This window comes from Seriola lalandi, unplaced genomic scaffold (assembly GCF_002814215.2).
Source record: "Seriola lalandi dorsalis isolate HSWRI2012SDOR001 ecotype SW California unplaced genomic scaffold, Sedor1 jcf7180002054753, whole genome shotgun sequence".
Lineage (NCBI taxonomy): Eukaryota > Metazoa > Chordata > Actinopteri > Carangiformes > Carangidae > Seriola > Seriola lalandi.
In genome coordinates, this window is record NW_019525306.1 from 117628 (window position 1) to 138833 (window position 21206).

The 21206-nt window shown below is 43.5% G+C and overlaps 1 protein-coding gene across 1 annotated transcript in view; it reads left to right on the forward strand.

Annotated features, from left to right (window-relative positions):
• Positions 1-21206, forward strand: part of iglon5 (IgLON family member 5) — an 86898-nt gene that overhangs the window by 1169 nt on the left and 64523 nt on the right. The window lies entirely within an intron of this gene.

Sequence of the window (21206 nt, forward strand, 5' to 3'; positions counted from 1 at the left end):
GGGGGGTTGTTGGTGGTGGTGGTTAATGTCAGTATGAGCAGAAGCAATGCAGAGAGACTCAGGAGAGAGGCACAGTGTTTTGTTCTCTGTGTTCAAAACCAAGGTCGAGAGAGACAGAGAGAGATAAATGGTGAGGGATGGACAGTTGGTGGGGGCTGGCGGGGGGAGAGAAAGGGTGGGGGGTGTCTGACATGAATTGGCAGAATAGTCAAGCCTTAATTCTCTTTTATTCTTTAATTACATTCATCTGCTCTAAATTTTCTCCGGTTAAAACCTTTTTACAGTGTTGACATAACTTGCAAGATTCAGATGGGATGTTCAGCTGCTTCACTGTGAATAACACAAGCAGTCAGTGTAGTTATGATGTTGTTGTTGTCCACAGGGAACACTGACCAGGGAATATTTGGAATCCTTTTGCATCTTAAATTGCCATCCATGCTATGGGATGTCCCACCATATATTAGTTTTGCATGGTATTCTCACCATGCACTCTAATTTCCCCCAGCCCATCCAGCATGAACACATACACACACCTGGCTCAATTAGTCCTGCCTTCATCCTGTGGGAAATCAGTATATAAATAAATTACTCTGGCCCTTAATAACAATAATTGATGTGTCAGTGCAATAAGATGTGAGGTTAACAGCCTGCAGATGCAGACGGGCTATAGCCTCCTGCTCCTGAGCTCCTTGTGGGCACGAGAGCCCAGCTGGTCATGGTTGGCTTGCCACAGCAAGCCCCTTCCACACCAGGCAGAGAGCAGACGGGCGGCCCTGCAGGACGTACACAGCACACAAACACAATGGACCCAGTACCACATAAACCAACCCCTACAACCGTATTGAGACTCATTTCAGCTTTCAGCCCTCTAAATTTGGAACCTGTGGGTTTTGCGATGTGAAGGTATATCCAATCATGTAAGCCACAGTCGAGGAACGATTGGATATTGATGCGAGTTGTGTACATTGCAGCAAACGTGAATCAGATTCATCTTGGGGAGGCATCCTGCCTGCTCCTCTTAGTTGCTGTAGGTCCACAACACATTCGTCTTTTAAGGTGGAAAGCATGCATTATGAAGGAAGAACATGACTGTTAAAAGGGCACCGTCCGCTGCTTGATAAATCATGCAGCAGAGGAATAATCCTTTGTATCTGTGCCCCTGAGAGTCAGGCTAGTGTGGCATGTGGTTGCATTAATGCTTCCTCAATACTGTTTAGCAGATTGTGTGTGAGTTATTATTACTTGGTTAATGATGTATATACAAATGCCTCTGAATGACTCTACTGCTTCTACAGTATTTTATTCATTTGAAGATATTTCTTCCTCTTGACAATGATTATCACTCATTTAGCCACTTCACGTTATGCATAACAAATATTTATTAAGAGAGAGTGCCATTTTATCTTTAATACCCTCAGAAACACATAGTGAAATTTGTTTCCTACCTCTACAACAGTGTGACAACCAGGTTGAAAAGGGCTTTTTTTTTTGCTGTGCTGCAGAACACCATTAGTCTATTCTAAGGTTTCCCACTGGCTTGGCGTTTTTAATACACAACCAACAACCACACCACGATGGGTGTGACGGTCATTCCTGGCATTCCGTCATACCTTTCACTCCCTCATTTACTCTCCTCTTTTATTTAAAATGTCTGAGAAGCATAACTCAGGAGAGGTGGATCGCCAGGCGCCCACTCAGACATACAGTAAAATATCTACGTATTTCTGGCACACAAGCTGTCTGCAATTAATCAAAACCTGTCTCATCTATGAGACCAGACACTGTGAGGCTTTGCTGCAAGTTCCTGATGATGGAACATTAAGGCTGTTAGTGGATCCACACACACCTCCGCCAGAAATTAAACAATTTACCCTTCGCTCAGAGGATTTCTGTTATGACACAAACCTGCAAGATCTGATCATAAGGATGATGTCGTCATTGATTAAGTGAAAAATGAAGATGACAAGAGAAATTGCCTCTGCTTAGTAGGTCACAACAGAGGACGTTTAAGGTTATATCTCTGCAGATTTAATTTTAATGTTATATTTAGATTAGGTTAAAAAATTGATTTCTGCCGTGCAGGTTTCCATTATTGCATTTCTACTGCGCGAAATTCCTGTTCTGTACCTACAGTATATGTCACTAATGTTCAAACAGTCCAGCAGATGGGTCTTCCCACCAACACGCGCTGCTGTGATAGAGGTTCTGGAAGAGGGAATGTACAGGGCAGGGACAGGCGGGGTCGCTTTGTAGCCCACCATCGTTCTTGTTTCAGCGGCATATGGGGGCCAAGTGGGGTCAATGCACATTGCACATGTTAGCATGTAGCCACCCTCCTTCTTCCCTGCCCCCTCACAGACACACACGCAGGCGTACACACCCACACACACACACACACACACACACACACACTCGACTGGATCGCCATTTTTGGCTTGGGGATGAAGAGAAGGGAGATGCCAGCATCAACAGATGCCTCGCGCTCCTATTCTGGAGGGGCCTCTGCTTTTTCTCCCTCCCTTTGAAATCCGTGGTTTCTGTGTGCTGTTGTTCTCCATGTTTGGCTTAGAAATGCTCTGCCATTTTGGCAGGTTTTATTTATCTGCAAGTGTTGGAGTGAGAGGGCCTGGATTTGGTCTCAAGAGCCTCGGGGACAAGGGTTGGAGTTTTAACCAGCCTGCATCTGTGGTGTGAATGTTTTTCCCCTGGGATTCACTTTTTTCTGGTTCTCTTGCCTGGTGTGTGGTGGCCTATGGTGCAGTGCATACAGCATCTTCCACTGACTCAGTTCTTCGCATATAGTGGAGCCAATATAGTACCTTAAGAAAATGCAGATGTGTTTTGACCTAGGACTGGCAGAGAGGTACTTTGATGGAAGAAGAATAGGTGAGTTTGGTGTTGTGCAGAAACTTAATGTTAATGAATTGTTGTGAACTGAAGATTAAAAAAAAACCCAACATGTCACCACCCTGATGAAGACAGGATTAGAGGAGTGAAGTTTGGTGTACTGGAGAAGCGTTGTGAGACATTTGGTTTGAATTGCCTTTGATTTATTCCGGTGTAACTAAGTTAAGAAGCACTGTAATGGTAAAAGTGTTACAGAATGAGATTAAACTTGATTTCTTTCCCATCTTAAAGCAGCTGAAACATTTTGGAAATATATCAGAATTTCTCGCAAAAGTAAAATACTATACTGCGGATTTTGTGGAATCACCTCAGTTACTTAAAGACGTAAATTACAACTCTGATTCATTTAGAAGTGAACCAGCTACTGCACCACTGCTCTCATGTCCAACCTGGCAACATGTTTGTTTCGATTTCAAGGTGTTAAGGATCCACATCAAGGGCTGTAAAATACAAGCAGTTCAGTTGAGTTTTTACTATCTCGGATGGGAAAATTGGCTTGCAGGATGACAAGAACCAAGACACCAAAGCCAAGACAGGCACATAGACAATAGGACAATAAAACCAGGATTGACTTTTTGGTGACTTCAAGGAGGGCAAATGAAGCGATACTGTGGCACATAGTAAAAATGAAATGTTTGAATTTAATGCACTTGGCTCTGGAAAGTCTATACCTCCATCCCTAAGAGAATCAGCTCATACTCTTCATTCAGAGGTGGCACGCACCAGTAGCAATACCGAAGGACCAGAAAAGAGAATCATTTTGAGCTGTATTCATTATTGTGCCCTCACTACGTGGGTTTTGCAGCATTTCCAATTACAGGCAAGACAGAGATCTATAACCCTGTGAGCCAGTGACCCCACAACCTGCCAGGCCGAAGCTGAACTCTGCATCTCGTTGTGTTAGTGGCTCTCTGGCAAGAGCGGTGACCGAGAGGTCACAGGTCCAAATCCTTCGAGGATGGTTAGCCACGGTGTTGCTGTGGACGATGGGCGGATGCAGGACCAATTCGCTGCCCTTGAGATTTCTCCTGTCGGTTTTGATAAACACTTCACTGGGCCTCACATATTGGTTCGGGGGTTTGGCAATTACACACAGTGTCAGTGTCATAAATAATGATTACAGCAAGGCTTGTTTGCAATTATAATTACAGTTATAATATATGGAGTTCAGTGTAATGGAAAGGAACTGGGACCGCTTTCAACTCGGGACAGGTAGTTATACTGTGTTTAATTATTGTAGTAATTCGCTTCGTTACAACCTCCCCTCGTCCTCCTCGTGTCCCAGTCCCAGCTTAAAGACCTGTGTCGGTCCGGGTGTGAATATGAATATGAGCTGTGGGTTCTCGGTGTAACAAATGAAAAAGGGTTATGTTTTATTTAGTGTAAGGGAAGGATCGTTCAAGAGGGAGCCGAGTGGCTGTAGAAGCAAGGATAAGTGGTGGCTCATGTACTCACATCAACCATTGCCCACGCAGGGACACACACGCACACGCACACGCACACCCACACATGCTCTCACAGAGAAATAAACGTATGCATGCAGACACTGTGGAATAGCTCCTTTACTTGGGCCGCTGGGAAGATGAATTTCAACTATTTGCCTGCTGAAGGTGTGAGCGGTAAATCAATGGAAAGCCAATGGAGCCAAGCCATGAGGGAGATGAGGGGACATCTTTATACATATACACTTCAGCATGGATATTAAAATCTCTCATTGATTTCTTTTCAATAGTGTTCATATAGTGAAAATCGAATAAGCCTCAGCAGAGTGGAAATTTCTTCCCTTTGGTTTTCGAGGATTCAGTTCACACTGCAGATTGAGCTGTCTGCAGGGAAAAAGAGAGGGAGAAAAAAAGATGTTTTCTTGTTTGGTGATGTGCAGATGTTTCACATTTAAGAGGAATGAATACTGTTAGAAGGGGGGGGGGCAGCGCTGTGTGATTTTCTTCTCTCTATTCCTCTTGCTTCTAGTCTTTTTTGTGCCAGGGAGTTAGCATCATTGGAAACACAATTCAGATTAGTGCTGGCTGCTTGTCCTAGGGGAGCCGGGAGGGACGAGGGTCCCGCTTCTCTCCCTGTCCTCATTACCAAAAGACAAGGAGCTCGCCGGCGAATCAATGGAAAAGGCTTAGGCACTAATGCAGGCCATGCCTGGTGATGGGACTTAGCTTTGTGTATGTGTGTGTTTTGTGTCTCAATGTGTGCATGTGTATATGTGTGTGATCCTTCCCTTGTGTGTGTGTGTGTTTGTGTGTTTGTGTGTGTGTGTGTGTGTGTGGAAGTTTAATCATTTGTGCGACAACAGAAGGCTGGAGAAAAACATTAGTTTCAAACGACCGCTGAATTGCTCGCCGTCGGAGTAACCTCAAAACTCCTGGTTAACTGCCCTGATATTTACCACGGGGACATATACGATAGCACGGAAGTCCTTTAATTACGCACAGATAACGTCAGATTCATCAGTGAATCCATTTAGTCCAGTACTAACACTGTTACCATTGTAATTATAATTGCTCAGGGCATTGTTGCCATGACTACTACTACTTCAATAGCCTGTAGTTGTGTACAACTTCCTTTACACTGACAAAAAAAAAAAAAAGAGCAGCACCTTGGTGTTTCTTGTCAACAACCCCCTGCAGCGGATGCTGGCATCAAAATATGCCGAACAATCCACCTGTCTCACGGCTCAATCTGTGCCGCATCTGTTCTTGCTGTAGCTATGCTGTTGTTCTCGCATTTGCCTTCATCCCACCCTCGCGCCTCTTGTTTTGTTTACACAGGTAAAACTACTGGGTGCAACAAATGCTAAATAATGGTTTCATGTTGTGGATTTTCAGCCCCTCCGCCGCCTCTGACATCTTGTGGTGCTGGAGGTGTTTCTGGGTCTGTGTGGAGGGGAAGGGAGGGCAAGAGGGAAGAGAGGGAAATAAATAAAACTGAGGAAAACAGATCAATAAATATTTCAGCAGCTGCTCCCTTCACAGACTTCTCCTGAAGCCATAAGAGGTGGAAAGAAAGATAGAGGGAGGGATGGATAAAGTGCATGGAAGAGTGAGAGATACAGAAAGAGAGAGAACAGGGGTAATTGTGTTCCAGACTCTCATTCACAGTGAGCGAGAGAGATGGAGGGTGAAAGAGAGAGACAGAGAATGGGGATAATTGTGTCCCAGACTTTAATAGACAGAGAGAGAAGGCATGAGTGAAGGGTGGAGAAGCGACACAGGGTGTGCTAACGAGCACCACATACCAACATTGTCTCCTATGGGAACAAAAAAAAAAAAGGCATACGAGAGGCTGGGCCCCCGGACTTTGGCACTACATAATAGTGACTGTAAGAATCTCTCTCTTCCTGACTTTCACATAATTCTAATTCCTGTCAGGAGTTAGCGACAGACCGTGTGGGTGTGTAGTTTGTGCAGCGAGCAGTTCTAAATGATAATGAGCGGGCCAGCAGCTGAGACGACTAACGTGTTGCTGTGAATCAGGCGTGGCCGGTGTCAGTGCCACCGAACTCCAATCATCAGCTGATATGTTCCCACATTGCCATGAAATTTGCCCACACAAGATGCACATTACATGCGGCGCGTGTAGCGTGATATGTATGTTTAATACTGAGGGCGAGGAGCAGCAGGAGGGAAAAGACAGAGGGAGCTTATGAGGGTGGACGGGCCGGAGAGATGGAGGAGTTATGAAAAAATGATTGAAGGAGGGCTGCCGGGAGGGAGCGAGGGAAGAGAGACAGATGGTGTGAGGGAGGAAGGGGAGGAGGGACTCAAAGACCCGCAACAGGCAGTGATCGAGATGGATTGATTTTGCAGGCAGATGATTAGGTGGGATAAAAAAACATGGCAGGTTTATCCTGCCAATGAAAACTGTTTGGGTGATATTGCTGTGAGTGGGAGTAGTAAAATTGTTTCAGGGTCACTTGTGTGATATTGCAGTGTTAAGGAGCTGGTGCTAATGTGATATGCTACTGGTTAGGGAGTCATTCCAGCAAGGCAGCACACCTCTAATAAGACGCTCATGCAGTGCACCCACATCATAATAAGTGGTTTGGAGCTTGTCAGGAATCCACAGGTTACATAAAATGTTATATTGAGACTCTCTTTAGAATTGTCAAATACCAACGTTACATGTTTTGGTGTCGTTATTTGGAAAGTGACATAATTAGGAAAACAAACCATGCCCAGTGTTAGACTTGCTTGGCGGATTTGCCCTCCACTCAGAGCTTGTGCTGTGATTTAGACATATGCCACAATTCCCCTGTCGTTAAAGGCCGACATGGGGCTCCGGCTCCAGCTGTGTAGGTGCCGATGGTATTTTCTCTTAATAAAGTGTCCATATTAGCGCAACATCCTGACAGTAAAGATTCATTTCACCAAGGCTTTGGCTGTGACAGCCCCATAAATGGACTTACAGGAAATGCTCCACAGTGTCTTGAAAGATTTCGATTCCTTTCTCCGTGCCCTCTGGGTATTTGAGTGTTTAAATTTGCTGTACATATTTTGAAGCAAAAGATCACAAAAATATTTTATTTATTTATTCATTTTGAACAAAATATATTTGTGATACAGGGGCGCTATTGTAGTAAGCGGGATGTAAGGTGAGATTTCATCAAACATTTTTGCTGAAATAGCCCATTAATTGGGTTTGGGAGGAGATGCTGCTGTGTGTTATGATATTTCACTAATTAGATGCGGGGTTGGATAACGCTAAAAGCCTGCGCTGCCCTCCCCAGTCCTGTAATGCAGTGAGTGAAATTCCATTAGTGCTTGGACCTGCATTGGACCGGATGTGAGGACAGTATTCAGCTCGGACATTATTTAAGACATTTCGAGGATGTGATGTGCGTTTAAATTGTGCTTCAATTACATTTTATTCCTTTATTCACTGCGGGATGTAGCTGAATAATGCTATCTGATTTGTTGTGTAATATCATTCCTGGGGTGCCAGTGTGATTTCCAAATTCTGCTCCAAAATCATTTTCTTTAGACTTTTCAAGGCTGTGGCACTTCAAAAACACATGTCAATTACGTTTTTTCCCCCTTGTGTTGGAGCAGCACTAAATATGAAGGAATCTGGCCAAATTGTACTCATTAAAATGCATAATATCATTCCAGAGATGCAAGTCAAATTTCCAATTAAGATTTCTCATCATGGTGTCCTAGATCTAGCAGTTATTACAATACTAGAGGAAAATGTAAATGTATCAATAAATTATTATTGCCTGAAGCTGATATTCCTGGTCATCCAGTGTTCTGGGTTAATGCTGTTTTTGATATACTGATCAAATATAGTCCTGGGAGCACCAGGAAGTAGATTTAGTACATAAAAACAAACATTTTAGTAACCGTCCCTTTAGAAATGACTCTGTGAAAATCATTTTGTCACAGCAAACATCATACTCTCTCCCCATCATGGGGGTACTGGCTGTATCGATGTGACCTTTATCTGGCCAGCCGACCTCCAATTCCATTACGAAATAATGAAGGTGTCAGAAAAGGGCAATTAGCTGCTTAATGTTTGGCAACAGTACTCTAATATAACACTTTTGCTGACAAGTCAATATCTGTAGTTGACGGCAGCTGCTGTACTCTGAGACGCGATAAGAGTTATTGGAGTTGTTGACGTTATAGAAATGAAATACTTGATTTAGGCTCCACTGAGTCTGTTCCACTGCATTTTTAAAAATTAAAATATTTCTGGGGAGATAGACAGGTTAAAAAAAAAAATAAATAAAAATTCCGTGATGGAGAAGGCTTTAAATGGTCCTATAAAATGAAAAATCTGTTCATATTCTGAGTGATGATGTGTTGACAGGCCACCAATGCAAAATAAAACATGAGAGGGTTCAAGATAAAAAAAAAAAAAAAAAAGTGGTTTTGCCAAACAACAAAACAAAATCGTTATCAGGCTGATGTCAGAGCAGGACCCACAATATTGAAGATTTAAATCAGATATCTGAATCACAGAAGATAAACAGCCAAATTCAGCACTTGTTATTAGGCTTCATGTTACCCTATTTTTCGTAAATATCTGCTTTATCAAACCTTCAGTTTGTTTGTTATTTCGGGTTTGACAGCTGTAATCAGAATTGATTTGGACGCTGCTGGGAGGCAGCTAAATCAGACATGACAAATGTGGGGCAGACAGTGCAGGTGTTTTCTCAATCAGGCCGATGTGATTCATCCTCACATGAATCCATCATGATCAAGTCTTATTGACAATGGGCTTCTATTAAGATTTTTTTTTATTTTTTTTTGGATGGGACAGAAAAAAAAGACAGCTCATCGACTACATTGCAAAAAGTTTCAGCAAAAACATGCATGTCAATTCAGCCCTTCAGAGCATTTAGAAATCGAAAAAATGTTGGAAGGAATTGTGCTGGTGCTATTGATTTCCCTTAATTAGATTTTTCTTCTTTTTTAGTTTTGTGTGGTGAATTAATGTGACGAGCTGTGATGGCAGCACATGACTCGCCTTAAGGTTCAATTATTTCTGACAGTTAAAGCAATGACATCATATACTGTATATAATGGGTTTTACTTTATTAAAACATGTCACTAAAATTCACCGAATGTGATGCACTTAAGCAAATATGTTTGATATCATATACTGAATAAGAAGCTCTTTAGCCGTCGCCTGTCATTTAATGCCTCATTTCTGCTGCCTGCATCACAGCGAGGTTTTTATTCTCAAGTATATAGATGTCTGTTGTCAGCATTTTGACAGTGCGGTTTGATGTAGCACAGTGATGTTTTTTAAAGCAAGGATTTCTAAATGAGCACAGATTCTCTTTCATACAAGTGTGCAGTACAGGCTGAAAGCAAAGATGGCACAACACAACTTGTCAAGCCATATAGACTGAATGCCTTTGAAATGCTGTGCGTTTGAAACGGCAACATTTCAATTCAGAGGACAGCAATTACACAGTCAGACATGGAAGTGGATAGAATTGCATTACAGTCGCGCCGGATTTTTTATAATGTAAAAGCCAGCCAGTTTGTGTTCTATAAGTTATGCTTTGGTGCTCAGCCCCGGGGACCCCCGGCTTTTTGACTGTGCCCATTCACCCATTGCTACTTCCTGCTCTCAGCTCACAGTCGAGGCCATCTCTTTGCTGTTTCTGAGGCAACTTGATGCCGACAAGGGATGTGGACATAGTTGATAACCACTACCATCAGACTTGTCAACCTTCTGTGTCTGTCCTGATTGCCTTGGGAACACCACATCTTCACAACTTGTAATAAAAGCTGTGCCTCCCCTGCTGGGGTGCCCCCTGTATTGAACTCCCTTTGCAGCAAGTTTAATTTGAATGTGCGCAAGATATTAATAACTTAATTCATGTCATGCTTGTTAGAAGATGAGACCACCCAGTAGTCTAACCAAGAGGTATATCACAGCAGATGTTGGTAAATATACTCTCCATGATCGCAGCGGGACATTACTCTGGGGCAAGACAATGTGGCTGTTATCAATGTCACAGTGATATTTTTTTTCCAATATAGATTAGTTTCCAAGATAGATTAATCAAATTGTATTCCACTTAAATTCATTACATCAGACAAAACCATTCATGGAAAATAAACCTTGACGTTTCATTTTCTTAGTTGTTAACTGCAGTTGGGTTTAATGTAACAATAACACGATATGCTCATTTTCAAATCCACCAAAAAGTCAGATATGATAATATCTTATTATTGCCCATGTCTTACGTCACTCATATACATAAACAGCAACAGTATGATCAGTACCTCAGCCAGTAGAACGAGGAACTAGCCTCACAAATAGCATTAACTGCAATATAAATAAAAATGACACTTTTAAACACAAAGGGAATACCTCAGATATCTGCAATGAGTCATATTTTGATAAAACGTGAGACATTATGCAGCCAGTTGATAACAACAAAATAATAAAAAGTATGTGAAAGCATTTATTTATTAATCTGCCCAAGGGATTCTGGCGTGACATAGAGGAAAAACACTCGCCAACCATTTCAAAGATGCAGGTTTGATCCCTGATTGCAGTGATTCCAGCTTGGCTGGGCACTCCATTGAACAGATTTTAAGTGTTGGCTGATGGGAGGCCAGTGAGGGATCCATGCGTATTAGAGGATGCACCTTTCCCACAACAAAACAAGGCATTGGCAGCGATAAGGACTGTAGGACAAGGACAATGTGCCTTTCCCAAAAACTGCATAAAAGATATTTTTCATTCTACAGTTTCATACACACACTCCACAGGGGCTCCGGACTCTGTGTTGCAAACCACGGACTTTAGGGTGACATTGAATAGGTCCATCTTGCATAAAGTGGGGAATTGATTAATCCTGTTTGTAAGAAGGTTGAGGGAGGCAGCACCTGTAATGGTTCCTGCACATAAGGAAGTGGAAGGTGAGAAGAATCCCGCGACACAGCAGGTAATTGGCCGGGCTGGAAAGGCTAAGGCCACTCCTGAGATGCACTGTGCTTTGCACAAAGGATGGATGAGCCAGATAGAGTTGGTTGAAACAGAAGCACACCATATGGAGCCCTGTGTCTGGCTGTGGCTTGTTGTTTTATTTATAAGCTCTGCCAGGTTGGTTGCCACAGTCATTTCATGCCTGTGTTACTCCACCTGCAACTTCAGTTGGAGCTGCTGATTTTAAGTAGCTCCAGAACAGGTGAACACTAGCTTTCTCTTAAACCGCAGAAAAAAATTTCAATAAAGCAATACCAGTGTGGCATTTATTGTAATTACAAGTGATTAATAATGTTTAATTTTTCCATATTGTATATGTATTGAATACAGATGTGCTTTGTTATAACCCCAAAATCCTGATTTGAGCAGCAGAGTCACAATGTAACTAAAGCTGACAGATCAACTTAGCAGTCCCTCACTGACTAATAATAACAACTTACATCATGTTCCCTAGCATGTTGTCTTTATTTTCATTTCTCGCCAGTGCTCCCTGCAGTTACTCATAATGTCAACCAGCCTTGAGTCACTGATTGATTGAAGGAGAATTTGAATAGAAAGAAAATAAAAATATTTTCGCACTAAATATATTGAATATGACAACCCTCCGTTTCCAAAATAAGACACAAAGAAAATATCCAGGAGTTGGATTTGAGCTGCACACAAATCAGACTCGCTCCTGTTGTGTCACATGCTCAGAAAATTGGGTCTGTGAAAATTCAGCCCTGGCCAGAAAGGTGAGTTGTTTGTTAATTGCTAGCGACAAACCGAACTGAAGGGTGGTGGAGTCTAGTGGCTTGCAAGAGGAGAGGAGTAAAGTGAGGAGTCTGACCTCTCGGCCAATCAGTGAGAATTAGTCTGGAGGGGAGGAAAGGCTCTCAGCCGCGAGCCTTTTCTCTCCTATTGAAAACAATCCTTACACAAAAAAAGATAGCTCAGACTCAAACATCCAAAAATAATAAGTTACATCGTCAAGATTAGACATAAATAAAGAGAATCTGCAACAGGTGTGTCTGAGAACTGAATCCCCTCTTGGCCTCTTTTTCTGTCTACAACAGGATGACCTACCTATCCGAAAAAATGTCTGAGTCCGTGATCCAGGTGCTCAACACTAGTCTCATCTCATGGTCCATCAAGACACACTGGGGAAATGGCTCTCCTCTTTCTTTTTTCTCTTATTCCTTCCCCCATATCAAACAGACAGCCACTACTAAAAGATTCATGCATGTGGACTTTGGGTCATTAAAGAATGATCCACAGCAAAGCTGTTTTTTCACCCTCATAATGAAATCCAATATTCATGAAATGGATTTTCCTCTCTAGTCTCCCACTCACTCTAGCCACAGATGTGTGTTTGCTGGTGTATTTAGTGTGTGTTTGCACAGCCTTGTTAGGCTAGGACGGGTTAATGCTATCCTAAAGGCGCATTTTCAGGCCACCCAGTTAATTACACAGGGTTGACGGATGACCTTGCCATACGTTACCTGTGTAAAGCAACGCAGAGTTAGGGCATATCTGGGCCTTTCTAAGATTGGGGTCAGAGTAAAGACCAGTTAATCAAAGCTTTGTTGACGCAAGTACGGTCATCACCAAACAGCGCTTCCAGTTAGAGGTACCAAGACAACACAATCAGATGGGTACATGTGTACCCAAAACCTACATTATGCAAATTTTGACATTAAAATAATACTTCATATAATAAATTTTTGTACCTCATTAATCTGTTTCTTATCCTGCCTGTGCATGTGTAAAGTTTCAATTTTGTAATGTTCAAAATGTTTTTAGGCGTATATCATTTGCTCAGGGCACAACTGGTGCAGTTACACATACACATGCACATACAGCGTAGTTTGGCAAAGTTAAAATAGATCAGATTGATATTCAAAACGATTAAAAGTAACTAATTAATAATGATTAATACTGCAGGCAAGGTAAACCAGAGGAAGTTGTTTGTAAGTTGTAATTGTGTGTTCACGACCCCCCCCCCCCTGATGGTTATTACATTGTGTCTACAGTTGGTCTAAATACAACAACCGGCCCTCCCCCACCTTTGTACCTTCAGTTTGTCAAAGCAGGCTTATATACTGTACAATTTGATTTCCTGCATGTACGAGGATCAAATAATCATGCAACAACTCAGACATAAGTTCCTCCCCACTCACAACACCTGATACTCTTAATCCAGTCAACACAATGTAATAATACCCAGGGACCCAAGTAAAGATCCTTCCTTTAATCAGCCTGTACTGCTCTGTGGCACTGGAGCCGTTCTGGAACTGACCACTAGGTGGCCTTAGCTTAAAAAAAATCTACCTTCTTTTGTTTGAATTTGTTAATAAATGTGCAATTATTTATCAATTTCACCCATTCCATTCTCCTCTTCTTCCACACTCATATGGGCCTTTATGGGTGCTGGTTACCTCGGCTTCAGGCTAGATAGTGGACAGCTCATCAGTATGTGTGACAAGAGTTGGGGTGGGACCTTCACCGACTGAGGGGAAGAAGGGTGGAAAAGCTTAAAAGCTTAAAGTAATAATTCGCTTCCGTGGGTATAAAGCGGCCATGTAGGCCTAATTTAATTTTTTGGGTTAGCAGTCATACTAGATTTAAAATAAAAGCAAGTGAGTGACACCAGTGTTGATACCCAAGGGCGGTATTGGTGGTTGAATATTCATGAAGTCATATGGGGCATTGTGTTCAAAAATACAAGGAACCAAAGGGAATTGGTGCAAAACAGCCTTCCTGCTTTACTGAATTACAGCAGAATATTTAAAATCTGGAATCTCTGTGATTGAAATTGTGCCCACAAAATACCACTATCACCACTGGCATCAGTAGCAATTTTAATCAAGTCATCTTCTTTTTCTTTTTTTTTTCTTTTTCTTTTTTTTTTTTTTGTCATGAAGACATTATGCCACATTTGATCCTCACCACCTTCATTATGATAGCCACCAACACACTGTTATCATCAACACTGATAATCAGCAGAATCTTTCCTCCCTATCTTCGCACTGTTATCTCCATCTTTATCACTGCTGCTAATTCCCAGCATCACACTCGGCTCTCTGAGGCACATTTGTGTTTTGTTGTCACAGCGAGTCAGTGGTTTTTTTTTTTTTGTTTTTTTTTTTTAACCACAATTACATACTCCACTGAAGCAAAGGAGGTAATCCTTTCTCTCACTGTCTTTGATTATATTTCATTGCACTCATTCTTCAATACCCCCCCCCCACACACACACACACACATACACACACACACGCACGCATGCACCCTCCTGGAATCTGTAGCTACCTCCAGATGTGGACATCAGTCCTGACTGCTGTTTTTTGTCATTCTGTTTTCAGTTGTAGGTTTTCCTTTGTTGCCACGTCGTCTACATCAGCATATGTCTTCCTTAAAACCTATTTCCATGTTTTTATCTCTCAGGTTCTCTTGTGAACGCTCTCTCTGTTCCTTTGGGTGTTCCTCTCTCAACCCATCTGCTGCCCATTTCTTTTTCATTTAAACTGACACCCCCCACCATCTTCATTCTTATGTGCCGGATCTCTGTTGCTCTTCTACTTTTACTGTGTCATAAAGTGTGAGATAACTGGGTAGCACGAGGCATTCTGCTCTGCGTGGAGCTACTTGGGGGGCAGATGGTGTGTAACAGGAGATGGGGCGCTTGGATTGGAAGGGTTTTTGTGTATACACGTATTTGTGCACATTTTTAAATAGCTGCCGTGTACGTTCGTGTGATTATAAGTGAATCTACGGTGGTGCATGCGCACTTCAGCGCTCATGCATGTGGGTGCAGCGTGCACTCGAGCTGCATCGGCACGTGTATGTGTGTGACGAGAGGGACGGGTCACGTCTGCGATGCCTGAGGCTTTGAGCGCATGAGGAGGCGGGGTGAAAAGGTCAACACAGGGTGCGCTCCTCTGCCTATAAAGCATGAGTCACAACAGGAAGTGGAAGCCAGCAGAGGGTCCAGTGCAGGGTGCGCCTCCCTCCCTTCGCTTCCTGAGGGGACCTCCTCCCGCAGGGACAAACGCCTCGTTATCTCCTTCATCGTTATCTCTGTTACTGTCGTCCACACCTCTGTTGCTGTCACTGCGAAGGAGAATAAAGTCATCACACACACACACACACACACACACACACACACACACACACACACACACACACACACACACGGTAGCGGGAAGGAGAGCGGTTGCTCGATTAACAAGTGTTTTCTAATTGGCTCTGAGCACTGACAGACAGCCATGTGCCGAACACGAACAAGAGCTTTCTATAAATACAGTCTAACAGGCTTTCTTCGCCCTGATGTGAAGTGCGCCGAGAGAAATGCACACATGCACGCCGACTCATGCTCGCACACCTGCCTTCACAGGAGCACACATATGCGCACACACGAAGCACGAGTTAGACAAACAAGTGAATAAATCAGAGCCTGAATAAATCGGGAGATCTGGATATATTTTTTTTTTCCCCCGTCTTTTCTTTTGCCTCATCTGTTCCTGCCTTCTGCTTGATCTTTCAGCCTCAACAGGAAAAGAGAAATTGAATTAAAAAGTGCTTTTGATATCTCTTCCTTGCTGCAGATAAATAATATGATCAGACTGTCAACAGGATGACTTCCGCCCCTGTTTCACCCTCCCCCTCCCTCGAACACACCCTCATCCTTCCACCTCTTTGCCCCCACCTCCTATCCCACCCCTCTCCTCTGATTGGAATCTGGAAACCCATTTGCTGTCTTGCTCTCAGACCCAACTCAGGCCGTGTCAGGTAGTCTGCGCACGTCCCACCTCAGTGCTTGTTCCCTCGTTCCCCTCCCTCTCTCCTCCCTTCTCTTTTTTCTCTCTTTTGCTCTCTTCTTTCGTCTTTATCCCCCCGCCGTCTGCTGCAGGCTCTGTGGAGAATTTGCCCAAATTACCTGTCATACTGGCAGCTACGTGTAAATAAGCCCGGAAAGTGTGTCGCTTTCTCAGTAACCCCCACCCCCTCCCTTCTCTCTCTTCTTTCCCCCGCATCGACGCTATCTCGTCTCACTTCAAACCGCCCTTCCCCTTCTTTTCAATCTATCACATCTTTCCCCCGTTTTCTTTTTTTTTTTTTTTTTTTCTTGCCCTCAACCTCAATCTCCCTTTGCTGTTTATACCTACTTCTCTCTTTCTATGTCTCCGCCTCCTCAGCTCGCCAGCTGAACTATGGGGAGGCTTGGGAAGTCTTTGTGGTCCTTTCTAGTGGGGAAAATTAGTTTGTTGCTGACTCCATGGGAGATATAGCATGCAGAGAAGCAGGCCATTGACTACCTGTCATTTAGCCTTGGGGCTTAGTGAATTAGAAATTGCAGCCTTTGGTCTGCTGTCCTGCCGGCTCCAAACAGCTAGTGGGGGGGGGGGGATCAAGATGGAGATGGTGTGTTGCATGTGCTCATCAATGAACAAAACACAGGTGCGTGTCTGTTAAATTGAACCGACATGATGTTTAACTTTATGTATGTCATACAGCAAATATCCGTCCCATTCACCCCTGTCATGAATTCATCAGGTGCACACCCCCGTTAAATGGTTGTTGTTTCGGTGTTTCCACACATTTGTTAGTCAAGGTGGGTGGAGGTGGAGGTGGGCGAGTGAGGTCAGGGCCAAGCTCTCAGTTCAATTTCGGCTTCAGAAGGTGTAATCATCCCTCACCCAGGGGTTACAGGTGCAAAGACTGTGATTTGGAGGGAGGGAAGTGGAGGCCAAACCTGGAGGAGGATGTTGCAGCGAAGTGGAGAGAGCAAATAAAGAGGAGGACATGGCGAGAGCGAGCTTTTAGACCTTGTGCAGGTAACAGAGCCAGGCTCTCACCAGACGTCTTATAAGATTTATCGAGCACCCAGTCCCCCCCCCATCCAAATTATAGGCCAAAAGAGATGTGTCATTCTGATGAATGAAGAGGGCTTTTGGTCATTCCCGGGCTTTTTAAAAGAGGGAGTCTGTCAGAAGCAAACACTCCCAACACCTCTCCTAATTCAAGGACAGCATTTTTTAAAGGCTGGGCTACTTCATTCATCAAAACGCAGTGTGGATTTGATGTCTTCGGACTGATTTAGTGCAGGCCAACATAGCTGGAAATCACCGGGGTTTGCCTACACAAATCCAGGAAACCACATCCGCCTCTCAAATTCAGCACATTTTTTTTTTTGTTAGCTCTTATCCTGAAGTCCAAAAGCCTCACTTTCAATGTTCATTCAGTCTGGGATTTCATGCTGCGCCTCTCTTTGTGATCAGATAATTTATACATTTGTTCATCTCTTACACTTTTTGTAGGGGCTATGAGCGTGAGGCACCGCCGAAGGTTTGCAGAGATGATAGGACCTGTTAGCTAAAGAGGGCTCAATCATGAGCAGTCACGCATCACCTCACTGCGATCCCACCGTGTGGGAAAGAGGGCAAGATATGCACACTGGGCTCAAGCTGCAGTGGGGGGGAGCGGTGTAGTTCTCCTAATTGGAGATGGCCCACAGCTCTGGTAAAATATGTGCAGAGGAGGAGGAGGGAATAAAATATGGGCAGGTAAAAGATCAAGACCTCGGAGCATCTTTTGTTGGGTATGTGTTTCTCCGAAGGCGTGCAACATAGAGCTGCTGCACAAACATACTGATGCAAAAGCACATACACATACATATCCTTCCACAAACTCATGCTAATCCATGTGCAGTAATGTAATATATGCACAGCAGTCCCCTGAGGCGTGGCACATCCATGAGGAAAGAAAGCTAAGAGAGAAATTCCTTCTTCTAGCGAATCTTATTAGCATACCTGTTGGAACAACACACCTCAGGGCCTTTTTTTTCACGTGTGCAGTTTTCTCAGACATGGAGGAGGGAGGAGATGGAGGTGGGTGAGCATTTGCGCAGGTACATTCAAAGAAAAAAAACCAAAACAAAACAGGCGCTGCTCCCCTACTGGACCATCTCTCACCTGTGCAGCTTTTTCTCTGAATTTTAAAGACAACAGTGCATCTTAAAGGCAACATGGCGTAGGGAGGGACTGTGAATTCCAACCTCCTGCACCTCCAGACTCACACTGAACACTGATTACATATAATAGTTTGTGTTGCAGACGGTGTTTTTTGATTTATCTTTCGGGGCTATCTTCCATTCGCGTTAGCGCGCTGCCTCTGCCAGTCAGTCAGCCGTGCCGCCTGGGCAGAGAAGCAACAGAGACAACGTTGGAAACTGTGACAGCAAACTGAGAGAGACGGCTTTGATCAGGGCAGCTCTGTGACTCCACACAGCCCTATTTACTCTGGTCTCCCTGACACACAGCTGCCCTATTGTCACAAAGCACGGAGAAGCTTCAGGACCCTCTTCCTCACCTCCTCTATGGCCCACTGTTAGCTTGACAAGCTGAAGCTGAGGCTTGATTTCTCCCACGGCTCGTGTGCCAGAGAATATCCACAGAACAAAAGCCCAAACAAACATTCCCAATTAAAAACGCAATCATGAAAATGTGGGCGCCAGAAAGGAAAAATATTCTATCAGCATATTGTGCAACGTTGCCGTACGAGAAGAAGAAAACATGCTTTTCCTAATGAGCTCAGGATAAAATTCCCCACCATGCCATGTTGGCTTTTCAAGGCTTGATTTCACATCCATTTATCCACCCCCTCACAGCAAATGGGCTTGAGAATTTATGCTTTTTTACGACAGTGGTGCTATCAAAGCGGAAAGCTGCCTTTGGATGGGAGAAGAGATAATAAAAAGGTGTATACGACTGGATCAATACCTAGGCGCTTGGTGTGTTCACTTGTGTTGAGCCAACAGCATAAAGGTGTAACAGAGATTGAAGCGCTCGAGCCAGATGGCAAGAAGACGTGGTCTTGTAAAAAAGTTTTGTAGGTTTAATTTTGTTTCCATTTCCTGACAGAGTAATTTAGGTGCTCACAGCAAGGACTTCCTTGTCTTCTTTTTGAAATGGCACTGCATTATGTTTACGCTCTGCTGCAGTTTGGTCGAATGTCTTCGTCTTGTTTTTTTTTTGTTTTTTTTTTCTTTTTCTTGCCACTGTTTGATCTTTTTTTTTTGTTTGTTTTCTTTTCTTTTCATTCGCATACGCAGGACACAGACACCAAGGCGGAGCTGGATCAAATACAGCTTTGGCTCTCCAAAGCTGATTGAATTCCTAAACCCATTTCCTTTTAGAAAGGGAATGAGAGAAAGCAAAAATTATGCATCTCCCAGGCGCTCCAAGACTATCTTCTGCCTTTTCAGTCTCTTCCCAATTTAACTGTAACAAAATCCCAAGCTCAGATTGAATGATATGACCTTCTTATTCACTCTGCTGTTGTACTTAGGATAAGCAGGATCCCCCTTTTTTCTTCCAGCTGTGAGACTAAAAACAAAACTTTCATTGGATTTCCTCCATAAACCTAATTTGGACTTTGGGAAGAGCTGAGAGAGGGTGCAGGGGGTTTGAGTTATTGATTGCTGCATATTACCTCGAAGAGAATGCTTTGCATCTCTGCAAATGAACGCATAATGGTATCCCCATGATGCATTATTTATTGGATTACTCCAGTATCCAGGAAGATGCCTGCTCAATATGTTGGCAGTGCAGTGAGACGAGAGTTAGTGGACATGCTCAGATTGGGATTGATTTAGTATCCCGCATCACTGATGCACTTGATACTCAGTGTCTCCCCCCGATTGCCAAATTATCCTGAAAACCCAAGCACATTAACCCTAATATCAGTCTTAAGAGTTGGTCTGAGTGCGTTTGCGCAGCGCTGTCCAACAAATGCATCATCGGCGGTGACGTGGGGGAGTTCTCAGACAAATTGTAGTTGCAGTCGGCTACGCCTTTTAATGATTGCGAACCTCCTACAGGAAGTACATCTGCAAAGACTATTAGTCATGCTTTTTTTTCACACAAATGACACATAAGGGCAATTCTATTTGATATGATTCCCCAGGCGGATTAGCACCGTAGCCCAGTGGGAGACCGAAGCCAGTCCGACGTAGCCGTCCTTTGGTGCTAAGAGGGGTCGTGTGTATGCATCACAGAGAATGGCTTCAACTCCCCTACATTTTATTAGGATGAAAACTGAAGAAGAGGAGGAATAAAGAGAGTGAGCGAGAGAGCTGAGAATGAGGAGAAAGAAAGACAGATGGAGAATAATAGGAGTATTTGTTGTAATGGAGACAAGATGTCATGGCAGTGTCAAGAGAAAACACTTTGCTGAGCATGGAAACACTGAAGAGTATTGTTAGACTTGGTGGTGAGTAGTGCAAATGAAAGTTGGGGGGGGGGGGTTCGCGGAGGGGGATAATGAGGTGGTCAGAGTTGAAAAGACAGCCGCGCATTGTACAGCGAGGATGAGAAAGAAGCATAGGGAGAGACGAAGAAAAAGGTGAGATACATACACAGAGGCGAGCTCCACTCATGTATTATTGCTGACCATATTGATTTAGCTGGGAAGGCAGAAAAAAACAGAACAACAGACTGTCTTGAAACCAACAAGTGATGGATGGGAGCGATGGATGAGAGGATGACAATAGTGTTATTTAGACGAATGAAGCGTTTGTTCTCCACAGTGAACAACATCCTAGAGCCTAGTAAGCATTTGGAGCAGTGTATATAGTTTATCCTAACTTTGTAAACAACATCCTTTCATAGGTTTACATAAGGGAGTCGTTGTTATCCCTCTAGGTTAGAGGCAGATGATCTGCTAACAGAATGATTGTCATCAACACTCCCAGGGAGGGCAAACTGCATGTTTACCATTGCTGATTGTTTTTGAATGACTAATACAGGCAAATACAAAATGGTTGTTGTTGTCGTTACCACCACCCCCGCCCCCAC